Source organism: Cyprinus carpio, chromosome B10 (assembly GCF_018340385.1).
Source record: "Cyprinus carpio isolate SPL01 chromosome B10, ASM1834038v1, whole genome shotgun sequence".
Classification (NCBI taxonomy): Eukaryota; Metazoa; Chordata; class Actinopteri; order Cypriniformes; family Cyprinidae; genus Cyprinus; species Cyprinus carpio.
The window spans coordinates 20,192,314-20,204,357 of record NC_056606.1 but is presented as its reverse complement, the minus strand read 5'-3'; positions in this window follow the sequence as shown (position 1 = coordinate 20,204,357).

The following is a 12,044-nucleotide window of genomic DNA, read 5'->3' as shown; positions in this document are numbered from 1 at the left end:
TGCAGCTGCAGAGAAAATGACTGGAGACAGTCACGGTACCACCTTAAATACCAAAGACTCAAGAGCCAAACAGTTAGCTTTGTTCTTGCCTTTTAGATCCAAATGACTTCAGTGCCTGAAGATTTTTATTATTATTATTATTATTGTTATTTTGTACCTTATTAGATTACAGTTAAATTGACAGTGCTTTCTCACACACAAATCTGCTTTCCCAGAAGTGACAATTTCCTATGTCCATAAGGTGCGATTGTCCATTTACTGGAGTGGACGCCCCTCATAGAGGCTTAATTCCATGTAAAGCTATTAATGACATTCACTGTTGCCAGGTTTCAGTTTGTATTAAAAGCTCTCCGATTCTCAAAAAACAAAAGTGTGCTATCAGTAAGTCAGCCACTTTCCCAAAGTGTTGTAAAAATGCTGAGCAATCAGTGGCACCTTGACAGAAGCACTAATCATGAGTCAGACCGAAGCAGGAAAATCTCTGTTGTTTCAAGCTGTTGTTCATCAGGAGGGTCTGGGTAAAAATTCTGCAGCATGTACCAGCCTCCACATCATCTGTCTGGACTGACATGTTTGTAGTTGTGTTGCTGGAGATGCATGTCTGTCTCACACAATGTCACTCATTTACATCTCAGAGCTTGTTTTTAGTGGAACGATATAGACCACAATATTGGCAAAAACGGACAACCAAAGCTGTCAAACTCTTAAAAATAAAGGTTCTTCATTGGCATTGATGGTTCCATGAAGAACCTTTTGAACCTTATAGTGGAAAAAGATTCTTTAGATTTTTTTTAAATGTTCTTCAAAATATGAACAAATGTTGTTTTATGAACTGAAAGGTTCTCTGGGGAAACAAATCTGGTTAATCTATGACATTACTCTGAAAAAAAACTTTATTTTAAGAGTGTAAAATCAATTTTAAGAGTGTATTTGTAAACATTTCTAAATGTATGCTCAAATTTCCTCATGTAAATGGACAAAACTGCCAACATCAGCAAACCAAAGACAAATGCAGTTTTGGTTCTTTTTTCATAACAGCTTTTATCCCAACACCCTTGTTGTCTTGGTGATTGTGTTGCCAACACAGTCCTGTGAACTGACATCTTGCATTTTTTAAAAACACTAACAGGATGCCAGTAATTGCTGGTGACAGGGAAAGATGCTCTTATTGGCTGATTCAAGTTTTCTTACTTTATGCGTTTACTGTAAAGTAAATGTTGCATGATGATCACAAGATAGACCACACCACACCACTAAAGTTTACTTTTAACTATTTATATTAGTCATTACAGTGGGAAAATATACCCCCTAGAAACCCAAAATGCAGTCACTGAAGTCTCCTCAATTAGTGAACCACTACCCTTGCGACCTAAATTGATCGGGAGGGATCTGATAAGAAAATTACCACAGGGAAGGAAAAGTGGGTTTTTATGATAAACGTACCAAAACCAAAAAACAAAATAAAACATCGATAAATCCTAAAACAATCTAATCAAATTTAACGTACTAAATGTAACTAACAAATTGTTAGTTCGATAAATCCTAGAAAGATAGATGCATAAAAGAAAATATTAACTAATAAAAATCCACAAATATAAAATTTAAACAAATAATGAATTAACAAAATAAAATCAGGTTTAAAGAGAACTTCATATCCCAAAATGCATTATTCATTCGTGTTATTTATTTATTATTATTATTATATATTTTTTTTTTGCATTGTTTATTTTTTCCAATTCAAATTCCAATTCAACTTTCTGTGGGGTGTGGCCAAGTAAATTAAAATTCACACCTCAGAGTCAGAATTGAAAGTGAACCATTTCTTCAATTTTGAATTTTGCACAACTCTGTTAGCAACCACCCAGAACAACTTGGGATCATAGTATCTACTTTTGAACATGCAAATGCCACATTTTATTTTTTGAAATGTAAAAATCTAGTTGATCTGAAAAAAAGGACTGTCCGTGTTTGTGTACATTTAATCAGAACACATTAAAACAGGGTCAGCTAATAACCAGCGTAATATCCTGAGAACAATCAGCCCCTCATCCGCGTGGAAGTATAATTAGAAAGAACACAAACAAAGCTGCATTAATCAAAGGCTGACCTCATATCATGTTCATACACTAGCCATGGACGTCCCAGCATTCCATTGAGGCGATATGTTTTATCACTTTTAACATGAATCTTGAGGATTGTCCATACACAAAAACCGCTGATGTGCATGTTTTCTGCAGATGTTTCCTCTAGTCTCAGTGGTGTGCAGAAGCCATGCCAGGTGTCTGGAATTACACACGTATCTGGGCCACATCAGTCAGGACATGAGCACAGAAACAAAGCATCAAGATCTTCTTTGGCAGCAGTCACAGCAGCTCAGTCTCGGGCTGTGGATGATGAACAGTGAGACTGAGGTGAGCACATGGAGTCACGTTGGTCGGGGACGGATGGAGTATATAGTGCGGAAATCCTGTCCTGTCTTATGATTTCCTTCAAGACTATTGTTCTAGCATGTTTGCAGATCCAACTAACCATTAGATTTCATATTATTAATCTTTCGCAAGCTTTCTAAACTGTCTAAATTAAACTTCTTCAAAAATGCTCATGATTGCTTGCAATTCCTATTGCTTATGCTTAGTTACTAGCTTAGTTACTATTTATTACGTAAGTCCTAAAACAGGCAAAAAACATGGATTTACGTTGAAAGGGGACTCAAAATATCATAGCTACATTCACACAGCATTTTGAATGGACATACTGTGATTTTCAACATGTTCTATTCATATAAGACCATTTCTGCCATGTAATAAGAGTAAATGCATTGGTAAATCAAAATTGTGATGTAAAAAGTCTAAATTATGACTTAAAATTATGACATTCTAAGTCGAAATGAACACAAAAAGTCATAATTATCAAATAAAATGTAGAAATTAGATAAAAAGTCAAAATTATGACTTTTATGATTATGCATCTGTGTGGGTGAATCTATTGAATTTTTGTACTAGAATATTAACCAAATTGTATTGTCGTTTATGAGTAAATGGTTAAACATTGAACTTGGGGAATGCAGGCTGGTGCTTCGAGGTGATTTAAGCCAGTGGGAGTTTTGTTTATATTCACAATTGCTCATAGGAATAATCGAATGCCAAACTTTAAGAGTCACTGACATCCACCCACCCTTCATGAATCATGAGGCTTTATTACAAAATGAATTTTATAATGTGTTCCTCAAGTACAGTAGTGAAGTTTATATCCAGGTCCAGTTATCACCAGGAAGCAGGTCTGATTGTATCTTGTTCATTAATGTTGTCATTTCTGAAGGAATTTGTGAGTCAAGCACTTTATATACAGCTGTGTTTACAGTCACTGTACAAGTATGATCATGATTTCATCCAATATTTTGCTGGGAATTACTCATTTATGCCCTCAGGGCAATCTTTAGGCTTTTAACTGGTCCCTCACGTGGTGAAAATTCACTCGTCTGACTCACTGTTTCCTTTCAATTTCCTGAGCCATTTTCCCTATCAGCCTTGAGATCAGCCGTCATCTTTTAAGACTGAGGCCACTTCCTGTGTCCATACAGTACAATCATAAAGAGACATTTATGGACTGTTTAGCCTCTCAGATACCCTTTTTACAATATTTGCGACTTTGTACATGGTTGTTGTCGTTGTTTTGTTTTTTGTTTTTTCTGGTAAAATCTTCAGTTATATTTGGTGGAAATTGGATGAGCTGATATGCAATTTCTTCAGTTTTCCTATTTCATTTCTGCATAGCTTTCAGTTTGAGTTGGGTTTTACGAGAAAAGAGAGAAACGTTTGCCTTAACCCCCACCCATCTTGCTTCAATTGTATGTCATGAGAAGAGAAACAAGGAAACAGCTTGTACAGAACAATAAACGTTTCCTGCAATGTACCAGGCATCTTTACCGAGCTGGTGCAAAGCCGCTCGAGCCACCTTTAATGAGCTATTGTATGGATGCATATCACAAACCCTATGTGTTCTTGAGATGCCAGTTTCCCAAGAAAAGTTATTGTGGCCCGCAGTCATTGCTGCCCATTTGTTGGAAACATTCAGAAAGCTTCCATGCCCAGTTTGTGGCCATGAAGCATCCTGTACACAGAGCACCTTGAGACATTCCAAACAGAAACAAATAAGGTTCCCCAGTCAGCGTCACTGCAACTGGCACAAATCCATATGTTTTGCGTAGTGCTTATGTAATTCCACTGCCACCAGGTTCCATAATAGGCTATTAGATGCTATATTGCAGGAATAAACATATGTGTTCTAGTTTTTAATGCTATTTTTTTCTAAGTAATCTAAGTCACCTTCAAAACAAGCAGCTTTCTGTTGGTCAACGTGGCAAGTTCACATAACAAACTTTAACACGAGAAGTCTTTTTTTTTCTTGTGATTCTGAGTTAACATCTCAACATCATGAGTTTATGTCTCACAATTCTGACTTTATAAACACGAATTCTTAGTTTACAGTCAAAATTTTGACTTTTTTCTCTAAATTCTGAGTTTATATCTCGCAATTCTGGCTTTTTTTTAAACGTGAATTCTAAGTTTATATCATGAAATTCTGACTTTTGTCTCAGAATTCTGAGTTTGTCTTGCAATTCTTCTTTCTTTTAAACAGGATTCTAAGTTTACGTCTCTAAATTTTGACTTATTGGCTAAATTCTGAGTTTATATCTCGCAATTCAGACTTTTTTTTAACGTGAATTCTAAGTTTATATCATGAAATTCTGACTTTTTTTCTCAGAATTCTGAGTTTGTCTTGCAATTCTTCTTTTTTAAAACAGGATTCTAAGTTTACATCTCTAAATTTTGACTTTTTTCTCTAACTTCTTAGTTTATATCTTGCAATTCTCTATTTTTATGTGAATTCTAAGTTTATATCTCGAAATTCTGGCTTTTTTCCTCAGAATTCTGAGTTTGTCTTGCAATTCTTCTTTTTTTTAAACAGGATTCTAAGTTTACATCTCTAAATTTTGACTTTTTTCTCTAACTTCTTAGTTTATATCTCGCAATTCTGACTATTTTTATGTGAATTCTAAGTTTATATCTCGAAATTCTGACTTTTTTTCTCAGAATTCTGAGTTTGTCTTGCAATTCTTTTTTTAAGCTGTATTCTGAATTAATCTCGAAATTGTGACTTTTTGTCTGAATTCTAAGTTTACGTTTCACAATTCCAGCATTTTTTCTCTGAATTCTGACATACAGTGGGTACGGAAAGAATTCAGACCTCCTTAAATTTTTCACTCTTTGTTATATTGCAGCCATTTGCTAAAATCATTTAAGTTAATTTTTTTTCCTCAATGTACACACAGCACCTCATATTGACAGAAAAACACAGATTTTTGACATTTTTGCAGATTTATTAAAAAAGAAAAACTGAAATATCACATGACCCTAAGTATTCAGACCCTTTGCTGTGACACTCATATATTTAGCTCAGGTGTTGTCCATTTCTTCTGATCATCCTTGAGATGGTTCTAGACCTTCATTCGAGTCCAGCTGTGTTTGATTATACTGATTGGACTTAATTAGGAAAGCCACACACCTGTCTATATAAGACCTTACAGCTTACAGTACATGTCAGAGCAAATGAGAATCATGAGGTCAAAGGAACTGCCTGAAGAGCTCAGAGACAGAATTGTGGCAAGGCACAGATCTGGCCAAGGTTTCAAAAAAATTTCTGCTGCACTTAAGGGTCCTAAGGACACAGTGGCCTCCATAATCCTTAAATGGAAGACGTTTGGGACGACCAGAACCCTTCCTAGAGCTGGCCGTCCGGCCAAACTGAGCTATCGGGGGAGAAGAGCCTTGGTGAGAGAGGTAAAGAAGAACCCAAAGATCACTGTGGCTGAGCTCCAGAGATGAAAGTTGTAGAAAGTCAACCATCACTGCAGCCCTCCACCAGTCGGGGCTTTATGGCAGAGTGGCCCAACGGAAGCATCTCCTCAGTGCAAGACACATGAAAGCCTGCATGGAGTTTGCTAAAAAAACAGAGAAATAAGATTCTCTGGTCTTATGAGACCAAGAGAGAACTTTTTGGCCTTAATTCTAAGCGGTATGTGTGGAGAAAACCAGGCACTGCTCATCACCTGTCCAATACAGTCCCAACAGTGAAGCATGGTGGTGGCAGCATCATGCTGTGGGGGTGTTTTTTTCAGCTGCAGGGACAGGACGACTGGTTGCAATCGAGGGAAAGATGAATGCGGCCAAGTACAGGGATATCCTGGAACAAAACCTTCTCCAGAGTGCTCAGGACCTCAGACCTCAGACTGGGCCAAAGGTTCACCTTCCAACAAGACAATGACCCTAAGCACACAGCTAAAATAACGAAGGAGTGGCTTCACAACAACTTAAACCCACAATGACTTAAACCGACCTGAAAATGGCTGTCCACCAACGTTTACCATCCAACCTGACAGAACTAGAGAGGATCTGCAAGGAGGAATGGCAGAGGATCCCCAAATCCAGGTGTGAAAAACTTGTTGCATCTTTCCCAAAAAGACTCAAGGCTGTATTAGATCAAAAGAGTGCTTCTACTAAATACTGAGCAAAGGGTCTGAATACTTAGGACCATGTGATTTTTCAGTTTTTCTTTTTTAATAAATGTGCAAAAATGTCAACAATTCTGTGTTTTTCTGTCAATATAGGGTTCTGTGTGTACATTAATGAGGAAAAAAAATAACTTAAATGATTTTAGCAAATGGCTGCAATATAACAGTGAAAAATTTAAGGGGGTCTGAATACTTTCCGTACCCACTGTATAATCTCAGAAGGGTGAGATTTAAACTCTAACTCAATTATAAAAATTCAGAACTGCGAGATGCAAAGCTGCAATTACCTTTTAATTTTTTTTTCTATTCTGTGATTATTTTTTATTCTTCCATTTAAATTCAGTTCGTTAACCAATAGAAAGCTGTTTGGTTTGAAAGTGACGTGTGTGTGAGCTGTGCTTCTTACATCACTACACTATTGACAATTTACAATAGACCTTTTTTTTGTCTATGAAATTTTGCTGAAATTATGATAATGTAACTGCATCTTTACACTGAAGGAGGGACTCAAGCCATATGTAGAGATATCTGTGTTTGAAAGACATTTTTGATGTATGCAAAGATAAGCTTAGCAACAATGGCCTTAGCTCCAGGGAAATATAAAATGCTTGGGTGAAATTACAGGGAAGCATGATGACATCATAGCCATATTTCAGTTAAGAAAGTGAATTGTAAATTAGCAAGGTTACTGAAGAATGAAAGTACAACAACAATGCTTGTGTGATTGCCAAATACTGTGATTGTTTCGATCTGGATGAACTATTAATTGCAGCTTTAATTGTTTGGCTGCTGTCTAATAACCAGCACTGAAGCACAGGAAGGTGACTGTGATGAGCGTGGATTATTTCACTGTTTCTACAGGATTTTCCCATCATTGTTTTCCTCCAGTTTGCTCCTGTGCTAGTTTGGCCGCATGAGCGATAGCAGCGCTGCCTCACTGTTTTTATGATGTTTTTGTTTTGTTGCACCATTGTTTATAATATAAGTTGATTACAAACTAGAGATCGTCCAGATTTTTCTCTCATTTCTCAATTTGCTTATAGGGCTCCTCTGGCACCATTGAAAATTATATCAGATAAACAAGTTTAACGTAAGGTCATCTAAAGCTATTTGCAAATGTCTGGTCTGATAAGACTTTTTCATTGCAGCAAAAGATGAAATCCACAATACTTTGTAAATGCCACAGACTATGTTTTTTTTTTTTTTGAGAAAAGACACATTCAATTGGTGAAAAAGATAAGTTAAAACATTTATAATGTTCCAAAGGATTTCCATTTCAAGTCAATTCTGATCTTTTGAACTTTCTATTCATCAAAAAAAAATAAAAATAAAATTCTAGAAATAAAATGTATCGTGGTTTCCACAAAAACGTTAAGCAGCACAGCTGTTTTCAACATTGATAACAATATAAAAAGTTTCTCCAGCATCAAATCAGCATATTAGGATGATTTTGGAAGGATCATGTGACTCTGAAGACTGGAGTGATGATGCTGAAAATTCAGCTTTGCATTAAATGAATAAAATACATTTTAACATATATGACAATAGAAAACAGCTCTTTTAAATAATATTTTGCAATATTACATTTTTTAATGCACTATTGATCAACAAAATGCAGCCAGGTGAGCATAAGAAGCATTACAAAAATGTTTTGAACAGTCGTGTACTTGCTGGAAAGAACCCAAATATTGTTTTTCCAAGACTAAATAATTTAATCTATTCTATCAGGATCAGTGTGATTTATTTCTATTTTTATTTTTCCTTGGCAAGATATTTAAAAATGTTTACCCGATTCAGGAGTTGATACTTAAACTGTCACAGTGTCTGGGTTGTGTTCCCTGGGTAACCACTAGATGTCCTCCTTCCCCACGGTGTCTGTCACTTAATGAACCACATTACCCACAATCCCTGTCTCCTCATTACACTCAGCTGTCACTGGTTAGTAATCATTGCACACAGTTAATTCCCCATTAGCGTTTGTCATGTCCCTGTGTATTTATACCGGTCTGTCTTAGTATGTGTCACGGAGTCCTTGTCTATTCTTGTCCGTCTCTTGTCGTGATCTAGCCTTGTGTCCTTGTTTGTTTATGTTTGGTTATGTTTGGTTTTGACCCCTGCCTGGACTGTTTATTCTTTGGATTGCCCTTAATAAAAGACATACTCGCATTTGGAGCTCTCACCGTGTTTCCTTGTATCCTGGACGTGACAGAAGGACTCCGTCACACTGAGATCCAGCGGTATGTCTGCTCATGTTTCCTCCCCAGCCACAGAGCGGGAGAGGATGAGTTTTGAGGGAACTCGCCTGGTGGTTTTCCGGGGGACCAGGGGAGGTCGCCGAGGAGGGAGTGGTCGAGAGGAGGTTCAACATCGCTCTCAACCATGGCCCCCCTTCGACCCGGGGCTCGTGTGTGATGGATCAGAGCCACTGTATCACCATGGCGGACGGAGAGGGGAGAAGAAGCACAGATCCGCCATGGTGGCGCCACTGCCCATGATGACCGCAGGGCCAGCGTCAAGAGGCAAGAGGGACGCCAGCCCAGCGCCACAGCACAAGGTGGTCGCCAGCCCCACACCACGAGGCCAGACGGCCACCAGCCAGACCTTCTTGGATTACTTCATGTTGAACAAGATCTTAGAGATTCCCAGGAGTGTTCACGTCACGGCTGCTGAGCCAGCGCCAATGCCCAAGATGGCCACCAGCTCAGCACCACAGCACAAGATGGCCGCCAGCCCAGCACCATTACACAAGATGGCCGCCAGCTCAGCATGCCCAACACCACAGCACAAGAGGGCCGCTAACCCAGCGCCAATGCCCAAGATGGCCACCAGCCCAGCACCACAGCACAGGATGGCCGCCAGCCCAGAGCCATTGCACAAGATGGCCGCCATCCCAGGCCCACTGCACAAGTTGGCCGCCAGCCCAGCGCCACAGCACGAGAGGGGTGAATTCACACCGGTGTCGCCAGACAAGATGGCCGACTCAAGGCCTGAGTCGCTGGACAAGGTACAGCCGACTCGCCGTCATAGAGGGCGGAGGAGGAGACAGACACCGACCATTCCTCAAGGCCCGGAGGCCGTTCCCGAGCAGCCCGCTGCCATCCTGGAGGAGGTTCCCGAGCAGCCCGCTGCCGTCCCGGAGGCGGTTCTTGAGGCCGAGGCGGTTCCTGAGGGGGTGCCCGAGGCGGTGTCCGATGCTGTTCCGGAGGCCGAGCCGGTGCCCGATGCCAAGGCGGTGACCGATGCCGAGGCAGTTCCGGAGGCTGAGCCGGTTCCCGATGCCGAGGCAGTGCCCGATGCTGTTCCGGAGGCCGAGGCGGTGCCCGATGCTGTTCCGGAGGCCGAGGCGGTGCCCGATGCTGTTACGGAGGGCGAGCCGGTGCCCGATGCTGTTCCAGAGGCCGAGCCGGTGCCCGATGCTGTTCCGGAGGCCGAGCCGGTGCCCGATGCTGTTCCGGAGGCCGAGCCGGTGCCCGATGCTGTTCCGGAGGCCGAGCCGGTGCCCGATGCTGTTCCGGAGGCCAAGCCGGTGCCCGATGCTGTTCCGGAGGCCGAGGCTGTTCCGGAGGCCCGAGGCGGTGCCCGATGCTGTTCCGGAGGCCGAGGCTGTTCCGGAGGCCGAGGCGGTGCCCGATGCTGTTCCGGAGGCCGAGGCGGTGCCCGATGCTGTTCCGGAGGCCGAGGCGGTGCCCGATGCGGAGGTCGAGGCGGTGCCCGAGGCCGTTCCGGAGGCCGAGGCTGTTCTGGAGGCTGAGCCGGTGCCCGATGCTGTTCTGGAGGCCGAGCCGGTGCCCGATGCTGTTCCGGAGTTCGAGCCGGTGCCCGATGCCGTTCTGGAGGCCGAGGCTGTTCCGGAGGTCGAGGCGGTGACCGATGCGGAGGCCGAGGCAGTTCCGGAGGCTGAGCCAGTGCCCGATGCCGAGGCAGTGCCCGATGCTGTTCTGGATGCCGAGGTGGTGCCCGATGCTCTTCCGGAGGCTGAGGCGGTGCCCGATGCTGTTCCGGAGGCCGAGCTGGTGCCGGAGGCCGAGGTGGTGCCCGATGCAGTTCCCGAGGGCCGAGGCTGTTCCGGAGGCCGAGGCGGTGCCCAATGCGGAGGCGGTGCCCAACGCTGTTCCGGAGGCCGAGGCCATTCCCAATGTGGTGCCCGATGCTGTTCCGGAGGCCGAGGCAGTTCCGGAGGCTGAGCCGGTGCCCGATGCCGAGGCAGTGCCCGATGCTGTTCCGGAGGCCGAGGCGGTGCCCGATGCTGTTCCGTAGGTCGAGCCGGTGCCCGATGCTGTTCCGGAGGCCGAGGCCGTTCCCAATGTGTGGTGCCCGATGCTGTTCCGGAGGCCGAGGCTGTTCCGGAGGCCGAGGCGGTGCCCGATGCGGAGGCCATTCTCGAGGCGGTGCCCGATGCTGTTCCGGAGGCCGAGGCCGTTCCCAATGTGGTGCCCGATGCTGTTCCGGAGGCCGAGGCCGATCCGGAGGCCGAGGCGGTGCCCGATGCTGTTCCGGAGGCCGAGGCCGTTCCCGATGCGGTGCCCAAGGCCGAGGCGCTGTCTGATGCGGTGCCCGAGATGGTGCCCGAAGCCGAGGCACTTCATGTCTCCACAGGCCGTCCAGAGCACCTTCACGTCTCCACAGGCCGTCCAGAGCACCTTCACGTCTCCACAGGGGCCCCGGAGTGGCAGGTTCCATCCTGGCCGCTCAAATGGCGGGTTCTTCCCTGGCCGTCTGCACAACCTGAACGTTCGGGTCCACCCCGGTCCCCTAAACTGACTGATCCACCTTGGCTACCGGTGGAGCCATCGCTTCCTGTTCCCCTACATGGGCCTGGCCCTCCATCCCTCCCCCTGTTCTGCCTCCACCAGTCCACCTCCCTCCTGGTCTTGTTGTTGGTGTGTGTGTGTGTGTGTTTTTTTTTTTTTCTTCTCCACTTCCTGTCTCTGAAGTCTTGGAGTGTCTGGTAGCCACTCTGTAGAGGGGGGGGTTATGTCACAGTGTCTGGGTTGTGTTCCCTGGGTAACCACTAGATGTCCTCCTTCCCCACGGTGTCTGTCACTTAATGAACCACATTACCCACGATCCCTGTCTCCTCATTACACTCAGCTGTCACTGGTTAGTAATCATTGCACACAGTCAATTCCCCATTAGCGTTTGTGATGTCCCTGTGTATTTATACCGGTCTGTCTTAGTATGTGTCACGGAGTCCTTGTTTATCCTCGTCCGTCTCTTGTCGTGATCTAGCCTTGTGTCCTTGTTTGGTTTTGACCCCTGCCTGGACTGTTTATTCTTTGGATTGCCCTTAATAAAAGACATACTCTCATTTGGAGCTCTCACATACCTTCCATTTAAAAAATAAATAAAATAAACAACATAATTGCATCATTTCTCTTTCAAAAGCAACATGGGGGTTTGAAATTTCCTCTAAAATAAGAATAAACCAAATTAATTACAAACTGCACCAGAGGGAACTATTGTGTGCTTTCAG